Below are 14248 nucleotides of genomic sequence, written 5' to 3' on the forward strand. Positions count from 1 at the left end.
TCTTTCTTTCTTTCTTTCTTTCTTTCTTTCTTTCTCTTTCTTTCTTTCTTTCTTTCTTTCTTTCTTTCTTTCTTTCTTTCTTTCTTTCTCTTTCTTTCTCTTTCCTTCCTTCCTTCCTTCCTTTCCTTCCTTCCTTCCTTCCTTCCTTCCTTCCTTCCTTCCTTCCTTCCTTCCTTCCTTCCTTCCTTTCCTTCCTTTCCTTCCTTCCTTCCTTCCTTCCTTCCTTCCTTCCTTCCTTCCTTCCTTCCTTCCTTCCTTCCTTCCTTCCTTCCTTTCCTTCCTTCCTTCCTTCCTTCCTTTCCTTCCTTTCCTTCCTTTCCTTCCTTCCTTCCTTCCTTCCTTCCTTCCTTCCTTCCTTCCTTCCTTCCTTCCTTCCTTCCTTCCTTCCTTCCTTCCTTCCTTTCCCCCCCCTCCCCCCCATTTTATATATGGAAGAACGTATTGATTTGGTCTTTTCTGGTTTAAGTTTCTCTGCTGTTTTGTATGCTGCATCACAGTCTCAAAAAAAAGAACCCAGATGCAAACCCCCAAACTGTTGAATGTCTCTGCATGAATCTAAATATCACACTCAGTGTTCAGAAGGATGTTTGGGGTTTTTGGGGAACTGGGGGAGAAAAAAGAGCAAAAGTTAAATCTCAAACTGCTGTACAAAAAGGTTACATACGTTGAAGTCACTGGTGCAGAGACTATTCAGTGACTGTTTTAAAAATACTTCAAATAAGAAAAAAAAATATTGCACTCTAGGTAAAGTATTTACTTATAGTTATTATTTCTTTTTGTGTTTCCCTCCCCCCTTTGTTCTGTTTTCCACTAGACAATGCACATACTTCTGCACAGTCCCCCTTTAAGGATTTCTCTCAAGGATACATGCATATCCATTTTCTGCAACCAGACAGAAAAATCTTCTGAAAGCAGTGCAGATTCATCACCCACCCTGCACACGACCTTATCAGCAGTTGCGAAGGGTGGCCCCTGTGGAATACTATGGAAAGGGCAAAGCTGGAAAATGTGCACTTTAAAGTGCCAGAGACTTTAGTTCAGTGTGCAGCACTTGTAATTTCTGCTGCTGCAGACTGCTCAGCTTGTTGTGGATATCTGAGAATTGGGGTTTTCCCTGACTAGAGGTCATGAGATTTATTACAGTAATTTTTTTTCTTTTTTTTTTTTTTTTCCTCCTGGAGTAGGTAAGGCATAATTGAGGGTGCCAGACACTTGCATGTATAATATCTCCAGAGATGAAGAGAGAAGAGATATAAAGCTTCCTGGTGCTCCTTTCCTCACATGTAACATATTTTGCATTTACTCTTACTCATGAAGGGAATATTTAAAGAGAAGCCAGTGCTGTGCACAAAGGCTAGGCTTCAGTACAAGAGGTATGATAAAAAAATTGACCTAAATTCTTCCTGCCCCATCCAGGGACACATTTAGTTTTGTCAGACTGACAAGGACTCAGGTGGATGGGCTACAGCAGTAGATATTCAAAATTAAGTTTTTAGTCTCATCAGCAGCCATGTTCCCATCTGGTGCATCTCCTTGCAAATATGTCCAGAACAGGAAATAATTTCTGTGGGCTTGCATGCCCTGCTCCACCAGGAACCATGGATATACATTTTGTAAAAATACTACTTCAGTGAGTAAAAACAGTGTTTGTGTGTTTACGGGTGGCAGGGGTGTATAAACCGATGAATAAACAAGTAACGAAAGTTTATTACATGTGTTTTCTATCATGATCTTCAGAATGACATTCACCACATCACTCACACAAAGCAAAAAGACCTTGTTGGTATCTGAAGTCTATCTTCAATAAATGTCAAAGCACTTCACGAAAGAAGTGGGAGGTCATTCTGCACACTACAGATGGAAATACTAAGGCTCAGTGATTTGCCCAAGGTCTTTCCATATTCCTTTGCCAAGGCCAGAAGAAGAACTTAGGTTTCTTCACCCCCGCTTTTGCCATTGCCCATGAAGGTTCCCATGACCAAGGTCCCAAGTCCATGTTCCCAAGGCATTTTACAATCTCGATGAACACGGCTTGAAATAAATGAATGTCTGGCTGAAGTGCAAATAGACTAATCCTTTGCTATGTGAGTCTGTGCGTGTCAGCGCGGGTGTGAAAATAAAAAGGCTCTGAACTGACTGGAATGAAGACTTGCCATCAAAATGACCATGGGTATCACAGACGCAACTGGAATCCCAATTTGGCAAAGCAGAAGAAACATGGGGTTGTGTTTCAGTGCAGCGGCCAGTCAGCTGGGATTTGGGGAAGTCTCAGACACACAGGGCTATGACTTCTATGCTGCAAACCCATGAGCGAGCATTTTTTAAGTCCTTTAGCTTTGTGGTGATATTGAAGTGGATTATCCATGCATCCGCGGTTGCAGCATACCTGCAATTCTCTACCTGTCTGTGTGTGAGTGTGTTGTTGAATGTTTAATTTTAAAGAAGGGCTTTTTTTTCCTTATAGAAAGAAGCTCCAGACTGAGGAGACGATCTCCAGTCTCCCACCCTTGAGGTAATTACACCAGGAAAAGCTATCAGGTTCATCCACTTCTCAGGCAAAGCACACGGTCACAGGCAAGAAGTGACCTCATGTTTCTGCTGCTCAAACTCCCAGCAACCCACAGCAACTTAAATTAGAACATGTGCAATATAATTAGATTTCCTTCCCTTGTCATGCTTCTCCTGACTGAAAAGGAGGGGACACTTCAGACAGAGGCTACAGCTCAGCAGGGCTGTCTGCTGCTCACCGGGCTTTTGCTTTGAGCGAGACAGGGAAAAGGCTGCGATTAAAGTGAAGCCTTTGTGCCTTCAGCTCCTGCCCTCCAGAAACCGAGTTTTTAGTTTGGAACCACAAAAAGTAAATTCTAGAGTTGGAGGTAAAATAAGAAATTCAGGTCAGGATTCAAATCCAAGTTTTCTCCACATGACTGAGCTGTTTGTTACCAAGGTTGTAGCTTGGAGCGACCTGGTCAGGTATGAGAACAGGTTTGGAATAACACCTATTAAAATATTGCAGGAATTGGCCCTCCAGCCCCGTTTGCAGAAAAGCTTGGCACAGCTCATCAGTTGGAACAGAGCATTTGCAGAGCACGGCTCTGGCCACCAAACTGACCAACACCTGGTTTAGGAGCCTGGGTTCCCTATACAGTCCATGAGGCCTCCAGAGAAGGCAGAGCATGCTAAATCACTGCACTGACTATGCAGGGCATCTGAGCAGCTAATTCAGGCACCTAAACTCCACATCTAAAGGGAGGTAGGATGAATACAGCCTAATTTACATAGGTGTCCTGTAATACATATTTAACCCTTTTCTTGCAGCTCCGTACCAGTATCAAAAAGGCTGAACTGTGCATTTACAAAAGTCTTTTGGAAACATTTCTTGACCAACAAAATGTACAGAGGCCCAACCTGTTCCTGACAAAGCTTTCAAGATTTCCGGATTTATTTTTTTTTTTCTCATACCGATCCTTACAGTTCTTTGAAAATGCATTTTGAATACAATAAATTGTGATCCTTTGGGACTTGCCTAATGTTATTCCTCCTGCCTGAAGCAGAGGATTTTTCATTCCTCACCCTTACAAAGTCTTAATTTGAATTGTTCTTGAATGAAAGACTTCTCTTTCCTATTTGATGTAAACCATGGAAGAGTAAAGAGATAATCTTGGATATACCAGTCAGTGCCTTTTCTTCACTGTTTCCAGACAAATTATTTTGAAAACAAAAACACAGAACAAATTCAGGCACCCAATTCAAATTTAAATCTAGTCTTTTTTTTGTAAGTTAGCAGAGGTTAACGTTTCCTTGTACTCTCCCCGAAAATGCTGCGTTAAATAAATGAGCATTTGAAAACAGAGAAAATCTGTTACCAGGATACAAGCTGGCTATGCTGTTCAGGTGACCACACTTCCAACTTCTTGTTCACACTTTTATTTGGTTTTTTGAGGTTTGCTTATCAGTAAAATCTCAAGGTATGGATATTCCGTTTACCACAGGGTACAGCAGCTGACCGCAGGAAGAATGCAACTGAACCAGCTGCCCACTGCCCACAGAGCAGTACCATCACCTGCCTCTGGGCATCCTTTGCTTCTGCTATAGGTTATTTCCAACAAGAGCACCTCTGCTTCATTTGTGGTGCTTCCAGAGAGGCCTCATCCCACCACCACACCTTTATCAAGCAGTATATTATTCAGCCCTCTCAGTCAAGTGTGGACAATGGCTGTGATAATAGACTTTGCTGTGACTAAATGTGGTTTGAGGTAGCTTTAGCTGGGTTTTTGACTCTTGGTCACTGTACCCCAGGCTTACGGGTTCAGCAGAGAAGAAAAAAGAACATATAATTATGTAAAGTGCTAGGGAGGGACCACTGTCTGATAGACATCTAACCTGAGCATGGGAGTAGGAGTCTCACCATGCATAATGTCAGTGGATTTTGACCACATTGATGGTGGACCAAGCCTTGGCCCTTACCTGGCCACCTTTTGGAAGACTCATGTCCCCTCTCTGTTTCTTTCAATTACCGATTTCTCATTCTTGTCACCTTTAGCTATTTTACCTGGCACACAGATGCAGGACTGTGGAACTGAGGTAGGAGTTTGGAGACTGTTGTTGTGCCCTTGCATCTGCCCCTAACTTCAGCTTGCCCTGGTCTTTGATATGTCCAGGGACAGTCTTCTGTAGTGTGATTATAGGGCAAAACTGAAGCCCAAATTTGGCAGAGGCTTCTAAATACTAGTATTACATAAATCATGATTTTAGTAAAGAAGATGTTTCAGAGTTTTTTTCCAATCCTAGAGGAGGTCCTGCTGAAGTGAGGGTGTCTGCGCTATTTCCTCAAAGGAACACAGGCTGAAAAGAATTTAAAAAACCCCCAAAACCCACAGTGGATGAAACTCATTAAGTTTTGACCACCTCAGCTCATCACATTGTCTGAAGATCCTGACCCATCACAAAACACATAACAAGAACCCCTTTCCAAGAAAATAACCTGAGTGGGTCACCTAGTTTAATCTCCACTGATCTGATTTCCACTCCCACTAGGGCAGCAACCCCAGGACCCGGATGAGACATCTTTTGCCCACTGGCAGATGAGTTTGCCCGGCAGCAACACCCCTGGCCAGCTGCAAAGTTTAGCTGAAGTGTGTGCTATGCCTACTCATTTGTCAGACAAGCAGCAAGAGCTAATGTAACAGTGCTTTTTGTTGGTGAACTGAAAAAGAGAGCTAAAATGTCGCCCTTGAACCAATATATCCTGATGGGAAAGAAGTAAAGTTTGGCCCCTTCAGGAGAGCAAGACCTAATGCAGGAGTTAGTAAGGGACCCTAAGAGGCATCAGAGCAGCACAAAACCCACTCTGAAGCACACAAGAGGGGTCATAGGTGCCTGTTTAAATTTTCTGCCCACACCACAGTAACACAGGCAGCAAACAAAGCCAGGCTGCTGTCTAACAGTCTTGCCTCAGAACCAGCGACGGTTTGGGGAAAATAACTGCAAAGCTATGGTGTAACTCAAATGAAAACATGAAGGTTACTAGGGATACGAGGAGACTCATAGAGTAATTAAATAACCAACAGACACACACACCCACACACACAGCCCTCATTTACTCAAAACCTTGACAGTTGTTTATTGAGAAGTAGGTGTTGACGGTTCACTTGTCTTGGATGGATTTCCCCCGGAATAAACACCAGTGCTTTCAAAATGCCTGATCCCATTTTCTTGTGAAAGAAAAAAAAATTAAAAAAAAATAAAAAACCCACAGACACTATATACAGAGCGGATAGCATTACTGCTGTGTGCTGTGAAGAGGGGACTCCATGTATGGGAAAGATTGAGCTACAAGAGTGTTTTGGAAAATGAAGAGTTATTTCGCAATAGGCCATGACATCTCCCTTGGAGAAAACTTGCCCAGATTCTGCAGATTACTTTGCAGATGGAAAAAGGAAAATGTCTGATTGCAATTTACTCTCAGATAAAGTCAAATTTGACTTGATTTAGAAACTTTTCCTCCCCAGGGGGCCAACACTGAACATTAAGGCTTCTATCCTTCTTTCAACTAATCTTTACATTCAAGTGCAGGTGTAATTGATAATGCCGGTGTAGTGTCCATTGGAAAACAGAGCCCACTGAATGCCAAAAGGCTGAGCAAAACTCCCCCCTCAGTCCCAACGCTATCAACAGCTGAAGCAACGGCTGGCTTTTCACAACGCAAATAGGAGGAAAAGGATGAATTGAAAGGAAATTCAGGCTTAATATTAGAACCTGCTGACAGCGAGATATATTAAGTTGTAGGGCAGCCTATAAATGCAGCAGGAAACCCATTTTTTGAACACATAGGACTAGAACAAATAATAGGCAATGGAGAAAATGCTACAGGGAACAATTGTGTAATGATAGGAAGGGAGATGTCAAGACGATCTATCTATGTCTTTCCCATTTTTCCTTTCCATGTTTCTGCAATAATCCCAGAGTTTCTGCTGTTTGCAGAATTTTATTGCACATATTAAAACCAAGACTAGTCTGAAACAGGTTTGACAAATCTCTGATGGTCATATGGGGCAAAACCAAGGATGTGTAATGTTGAGCAAGGGTGGATTTCAGTAACAACACTAAGCTGCTGGACCAGCACGTCGATGTGCGTGTAAGCCCTCATTTACACACCTCTAACAGAGGTAAGCACCTTATAAGGATCCCAATACTGACTTTCCTTGTGTTAGAAATGTAGGCACATTAACCCAGGTCACGGTCTATGTTTCCATTATCAAAGCCTGTACCAAGAATCAATCCAAGATAGCATGAGACTTGTTAGCAACACTCCAGACTCCTGTCATTATTCTCTCCTTATTCTTTTACTTGGCTTCAAGTGCTTTTAAAACAACTCCTATCTGTACATCATTTTCAGGAGACATGCGTTAGCAAACCCATCTAAAGACAGTTCTTTGGAAGGTATAATTAAAACCTTACACATAGTAAAATTTAATTTTTACACTTCTAGGGCAACAGAGACTCACAAAATTTGTAAGGAGATGTGAAAGCCACACAAAATCTATTCCAGCCTTCTGCACTAAGGACAATCTATGTTTATTTTGATTTCCATACCAGGAAAGACATAAGACATTAAAAGATGTGACCAAGTACAGATAATCAAGGCATCCTTACCACAAAAGGACTAGGAATCCAAGCCTTAAATTCTATATGTTCTTGTAATCATTTAAACGATTCATTCTAATTACATTTATTCACAAAATCACAGTCTGGTTGAGGTTGGAAGGGACCTCCGGAGATCATCTTGTCCAACCTCCTTGCTCAGGCAGGCCCACCTACAGCACGTTGCCCATTATTTTCACTGTAATTATCTGGACATTCAAAACAGGAGTGACATGCTTTGTTTTAACCACTGTATAAGAAAACACAGCAAAAAAATCTGTCTCAAAGCCATTACATTTAGATAATAAAGGCAGAACAGAGAACAGGAAAGATGCGGAAGCAGAGAAGAGAGGTCAAAATACCGCCCAACACAGAAGCCACATCTTCTGACTTCCACACTGCATCTGAAACCATTTTGCCAAGATGCTGTTAGGTTTGCCACACTCCCTGACTTACCAGTCAAAGCAATCAAGCAAATAACCCATCTCACCCATGTGTTTAAACAGGCCTTACACACTTGCTGTGTGCGTTCTCCATGGGACCTTTAGATACTGTTTTGTACACAGTGCAGCGTGGGCTTTCAGTGGTGTGAAATAAAAAGGTTAGTGCCACAGCAAAAGTTCCAAACACAGAAAATGAGGCTCAGGATGCATAAATAATTAAACAGTGTGCATTTAAAACATAAGCCATTAAAAACAGCCTTTGTGGGGGAAAAAAAAAAAAAAGAATCTGTAGGATACAAGTTAATCTTTCATAAGGCAAACCTTCAGACAGTTGCTTCTTCACGGACACTTCACAGTGCTCTGTTTCCTTTTGAACCAAGTGTTCATACAAAAAAGCGTTTTGACAATCCCACTAGGATGTTCATCCTCTGTGTTCAGAGAGAGATTTATAAAGATCACAAGGCAGGATTGTGACTATAATGATCCCAGGGATTAGCCTTTCTTCCAAGTATGGTAGGGCAGTCCTTTGGACCTATCTGAAATCAGAGAGGGGGCTCTTGACTGTGAGCCAGCATGTGGCTTTCTTCTCACTGCCACGGTCCCTTCCCCACCTTCTCTCATGTGCCTGCAATATTTTAAATACTTAAAAGGTTAAAGCAGTCATATGTTAGCTATCAAACTCCCCCATCGAGGGAAAATGAAGGAATCTCCATTAAGAATCAGGGAACTGTTGCTCCCAGTCAGAGTGGATCTACTACTGGGAAGTGTTGTTAAAGTATTGATAAAGGAGTATATTTAACCTACTGGAAAATCAAGCCCAAAGGACAAGAAAAAGCTTATTCAGAGGGAAGAAGGCTTGCGATTAAGACACCAGATAGATACTTAGAAGATCTTTCATTTCCTCTTACTGTCTCATACCCTCTTTGATTTTGAGCAAGGAACTTGATCATTACCAGCCAAAACACAAGAAGAGGTCAGCTCCTGTTGAGGCATTTAAGAGTGGAGATGCCCGATTTAGGAAGATAGGTGGTCAATCAGGGGCATTTCTATGGTCAGTAAGAGAGAAAAAGAGGCACTTGCATAAGGTGATCAGGCCAATGAAAAACCTAACTTGTGCTCTAGTGGTCCATGGGCTATGGCTGGACTCTAGGCATAAAAACAGCATTCTCAGATGATATTGAGACTTTGCCAAATGTCTCAAATGCTGCAGCTTTCTGTCCAAAAAGAAAAGAAATAATTATCCTTTCCTCCTCTTGCTGCATCCCCCTGTTTTAGCTTGAGTCTATAAACTCCAAGGGGAGGACCTGACTCTCACAGTGCCTACCACAACAGGGGTCTGGTTTAGTTCAGGTCTTCTCAGATTATCTGCATACAGTGGAGACACATACATTTAACTGAATTAACTGCTTAACCCCTTGCCCCTGAGGAGTAAAGGAAAGGGCAATAATATCATAAAAGTAGTTGAAATAGTATCACTCATACCACAGCAAACTCGCATATATGAGGAACTCCGTACTACCTGTCAATATTTCCCCAAATTTTTATGCATGTGAACTTTTAAGTAATCACATTCATTTATATAAGCTATATAATAAGACTTTATAACAAATGACATAAAAACTTGTCATAAAAACAGTACATTGGCAAAGAACCTGAAAGATCTCATGACTCAATGAGTTTATGAGCGTAACCTCAATTCAGTCCATTTGTGCAAACAGATTAATGGTACAGACTTTAATTACATGGTCACATACTGCTCTTTTCTGCAGGGCCCTTGCTTCACCAAGTGCCTGTGAGAGGCTTTCATTCCTGTAACTTTATAGCACATTAATCACGGGTGATGAGGCCGTGAATCAGTTATGCAAGTCATCCCAAATACATACTGGCGAAATCTGTAAACCACCAGCCAGCACCCATATTCTGATTATCCACCTATGTTACAGATGAACTGGTTTTGGATTGTTTTAAACAGCTCTGCGGACTTTTAGTGCTTTTTCTGTATGTAGCGCTGGGATATCTGTCCCGCCATCCCCATAATACTATGTGCCCCAGTTACCATGTGGTCATTTTTGAAGGGCTCAGTAAGGAAAAATATGATGGTCCAATAATTAATGCCTTCAATGGTGACCTAGGGCAACCTTCCACACACGAAAAAACTGCCATAGTATCTTCAGACACAAATTGTATCAAACTACAAAACATAGATAACCCTTTATGTGGTGTTAAAACCCCCTAACTTTGTGATCCATTTAAAAAATATAAGTTCTGTGACAGTTTAATATGTTATTAAAAATCTCACTTGTACAAGTCAGAATGTTGCTCATTGCAATTTTATGTCTGTGTACAAACAAGATGGTCAAGATTTGGCAGGCATTTCTTTTTTTCTTTTTTTTTTTTTTAATTTTTATGCTTGGTGCTGGGTAGGTAAAAGGAGGTCTTTCTAGGAACAGCAGATGAAGTAATAAAAGGGCAAAGACAAGTAGATTTACTGTATTTCATTCCTATTCAACATACAGAGACATGTATACAGGTTGTTGCAAATATTGGTGTTATCCTTTCCTGTCAGTGGCTTTAAACCCACAACTCACTGAGTCATAAATATTACATTTGGAAGGACCTTTCAAGCCATCTGAGCCACACTCTTGCAAAAGGTACAATGCCCCTACTGAGTATTCACAACCATAATTCAGTTTTGCCATCAGAAGGGTCATTTGCCTTCTAATTACCATGGAAATAATGCAACGGACCACTAGTTTTTCACCACAACACATATATTACTTTCCAGTATACTCCCCTGTTTACACAGATATATTGTACGTGCCTATTTAGTTCACTGCTAAAATATATCCAGCCATGAGTACGTAGTCCAATAAACCTGACTGCTGACCTAAAGTCTCAAACAAGAAACACCCTCCTGTGTTTTAAAGTCTAATTTGAAAACGTATAGAGAGATAACAACAGCTTTTCTTTGAAGAGTACTGATAGTTAAAATAATTTGCTTTCAAAAATTCTGTTTTACTAGGAATTTAGAGGGGGAGGAAACAAGAAACAATGGCTTTGAAGTAATTCATCTCAGAGAAAGAAATTAGATCAGGGTTCATATTTTACAGTGATTTACATCTTGTGCAACCCCATTACATTTAATGGGACTACTGAAGGTCTATGTCAACGTGGAATGTGACTCTTCAGGCTTAAGTGCCGTGATTCATGGACTGGGTTACAGTGGCCACTGTTTTTAGGATAAGACTTTATCTCCTGGGACTACTGATAGAGACTTTAGTTTTATTTCTTTGGGGTTTTGTTTTCCCTTTGTTTGTTTCTTTAGGAATATTCAAGGGGATTGGCCAGTCCATCAGATGCTCATATTTCATGTCTTTTGCTGTCACAGTTATTCTAAAGGGAGTACCCGGACTCCTGGAATGTAAACTGTCATGTTTTTTGATGGCACACCACTTTATTATGGATCATACAGAATGTGTAGCACTCAGACGGGAGCAGTACGGAGAAAGTGAAAACTGAAGGCCAAGGCCAAGAGAGGCAGTATTTTATAAATACCTATGGTGAAATTCCCCCTCTTCTATTTGTTTTCTTGCCCTTTTTTTTTTTTTTTATCCTACAAGGACTTGGAATGAGTATATGTGGGCTTATCTATATTTTTTTTCCTGTAAAAATTCACAATATTACATTACTGTCTTGGATGAACTAGAGTTGCTAGTTTTTGAAGTTGAAACAACAGAGTGCATGCATGTATTTGAGATGAAACTGGATGAAATGTTTTGGTGCTTTTTGCTATCTCTCAGGATGGTCGTAAGAGTATAAGGAATATTTAACATTTCTATTCTATTTTATTAGGTTTTCTAGCACCCTATAAACTAAAAGAAGCACTTACTGGTTTGTCCCACATCATACACTTTTCCTGGCTGGGACTATAAATGGCTAGACAGCATTTAGAAACCATTCTGAAAAGGGAAAAATACTCCAGCAAAATTACTTCAGATTGCTGAGCTACCCCAAAGTATATGAATAATTCTGTGGGATATTTCATAACTGCAGTTTCCAAGGAGGACCACGAGCACATTTCTCAACCTGAAAAGCAGTACACAAGGCCCACTCCCACCCAGGAGTTTCCATTTAAAAGGAAAAAAAAAAAAAAAAAATCTATAAAGTGACTTGTGTTTTGCACAGAAACTAATGCGCGCAGGAAACAGATACTTAACTCTCCCACCAGTTTATTCTGTCAGGGCTGGTGAATTTACAGTGGAATATTCCAAAGGAAACTATGTTCAAGTCACGTCGGTGCAGAAACGCTTTCTATCTGATACTATCCTGGCAGCTGTTGGAAGCTCCATGTCCTTTCTCTAGGTGCAGTGACTACGCGGGAGTGGGATGAAATCTAATCTAGGAAACTCTAAATTAAGGCATGCCTACACTTTGTGTTTTGCCTAGCCTCTTAAATTTGTTTTTGTCCAGCTATGAGTGCTGTCACGCAAAATCTTATTTCATAAAAGCTTATTTGTACTTCGAGCTTGCAATTCCTTGCCCAGAAAAGGATATACATACAAATACTGCCTTTTTGGTGTACGACTGCAGAACACTGTGGGAATCCCCTCTCAAGTGGTACCTGAGTGCTCATTGGCTTTCACAACAGAAGTAAGATATTACAGGCATTATGGAAAGACTGTTTTTCTCCCGCAAACTGGACACCAGCTCATTAAAATCAGGGCAAAACAACCCCAAGACCAAACCCAGAGGATCGAAGCATTACTATATGCCTTCTCATTTCAAATGGCAAGTGGGTGCTCTTGATCGTGTTGCAACATTTATCCACCGCCTTCCTAAATACACGTAAAAAGCTCTCCAAGGATCAGTTTGAATCTCCTGCCCTCTGTCTGGGTGTAGGACCAGAGCCTGCTACTCTGCAGTTTGCTTCACTCGTCCTTTATTAGTGGTTTACCTTTTTCCCTCCTGACACCTCCCAGCGCGAGCACGCAAACCCCAGCAGCTGTATGACCTTTGCAGAGTCGAGGAGGGGGAAGAGAGGAGAAGAGAGTTTAGCGGTGGGTTTGATATACTCCGCAAACACTGACCACACCGCGAAACAAACAGCTGCAAGAAAAGACAAAGAAGGTCTGAGAACGGAAACCAATATATTCTGAAAGCTGGGAGCGGTTAAACGCGATGAAGAACCACAGCAGCTGACGAGGAGGGAGCTGGGAGCGGGAGGAGGGAACGGTCTGTTACATGCATTCAGCATGTTATCATTTTTCAATACTCACATTAAGAACAACCAAACCACAAAGTTTCATAACTTGTCATTTAGCTTAAGGGAGGGAGGAAGAAGAAGAAGAAAAAAAAAAAGGTTAAAAGAGGAATAATAAAAACCTCTCTGAACCACAGAGAACTGCAAGGTGACCTTCAAAAAAAATCTGGGGTGAGCAACCCATTTCTTGTCTTCAGATGTCATTCGTCTCCTAGTTCGCTCTTTGCAAAGGAAGGACAAAAGACAGTATCTCAAGTCGGCTGCAGGAAGATGAACAGAACAAGGACTTTCTGTTTCTACTTCTGTGTTCCTCTTTTTAAAACAATAACAGTGAATAGTATGATCAGAAGTGACTGCCTGGGGGATTTTTTCTTTCAGTTTTTAGTGCACTTCTCTGCCTGCTGAGTGAAGGATCCATGCAAATAAGTGGATGGTTTGCACCGAAGAGACTGCACAGGGGAAACAGCCAAATTGATTGCACACCCATCAGTTTGTGCACAAGCACTGCCAAGTGCCTGGAGTACACAATCCAAACAAGAGAACAGCACATTGTGTTCTCTTGAACTGGTTTAACGTCTCACTATCTTAGGCACTCCTTGTAATAATTGCTCATATTTAAGATACAAGTCTGATTTTTCACTTAACCTTCCCTTGCTCTTCTATCACAGTTGCAGTTCATAGATCTCAGTAACCTCACGAGTGTCAGGATCTTTGATGCCAGTTAGGTGTGCAAATGGAGGCGCAGAAAGATGATGTCATTTGGTCTATGTCACTCGTCCCATCCGGGGATAATCCTGCAATCTCATTCAGACCTCCCAAATTCCAGTCTCTTCTTTAGCAAATAGCTATCACTTTAAAATATATATCTGTAATAAGACATAAACTATTATGCCTCAGGATATAAGCCAAACACTGAGTGGGGGCAGTGGATAAGAAGCTATTTTTCTTATGAACAAATTATAACTACTCTTAATATCTACTACGTGGTTTCTTGCATGTTCCTTTGAAATATCTGGTATTGGCTACAGTCAGTAATTGAAAGCTCATAATAAGACAATAATAAGACTTTGACTGTTGTAACAGTTCCTGTGTTCCCATGTTTAATAAATCTCAAGAGTTAAAAACCAACAATTCATTTACTCAATATTAGGAGGCTTTCCTGAGTGACTGAAGGCCGGCTTTTGTTGAATTCAAGCTTTTATTAAGAATAACAGAAAAGGATTTAGATTCTTATATCCTCATTATAAACATTAACTTTCTGAATACGAACCCATTCATTTAGTGATGAAATAAAATCTTTCTTATTTCTCTGCCACTGCTCCCAGCTCTGTCCTCCAGGTACAGCAGAGGCTCTGGATTTAAGGCACTCAGCTGAGAATTATGAGACAGCGTTAAGCACCTC

General features: G+C 41.0%; 1 protein-coding gene across 3 annotated transcripts in view; it reads right to left on the minus strand.

Annotated features, from left to right (window-relative positions):
• The window catches only part of SETBP1 (SET binding protein 1), a 264716-nt gene that overhangs the window by 90808 nt on the left and 159660 nt on the right, over positions 1–14248 (minus strand). The window lies entirely within an intron of this gene.

This window comes from Grus americana, chromosome Z (assembly GCF_028858705.1).
Source record: "Grus americana isolate bGruAme1 chromosome Z, bGruAme1.mat, whole genome shotgun sequence".
In the NCBI taxonomy this organism is placed as follows: Eukaryota; Metazoa; Chordata; class Aves; order Gruiformes; family Gruidae; genus Grus; species Grus americana.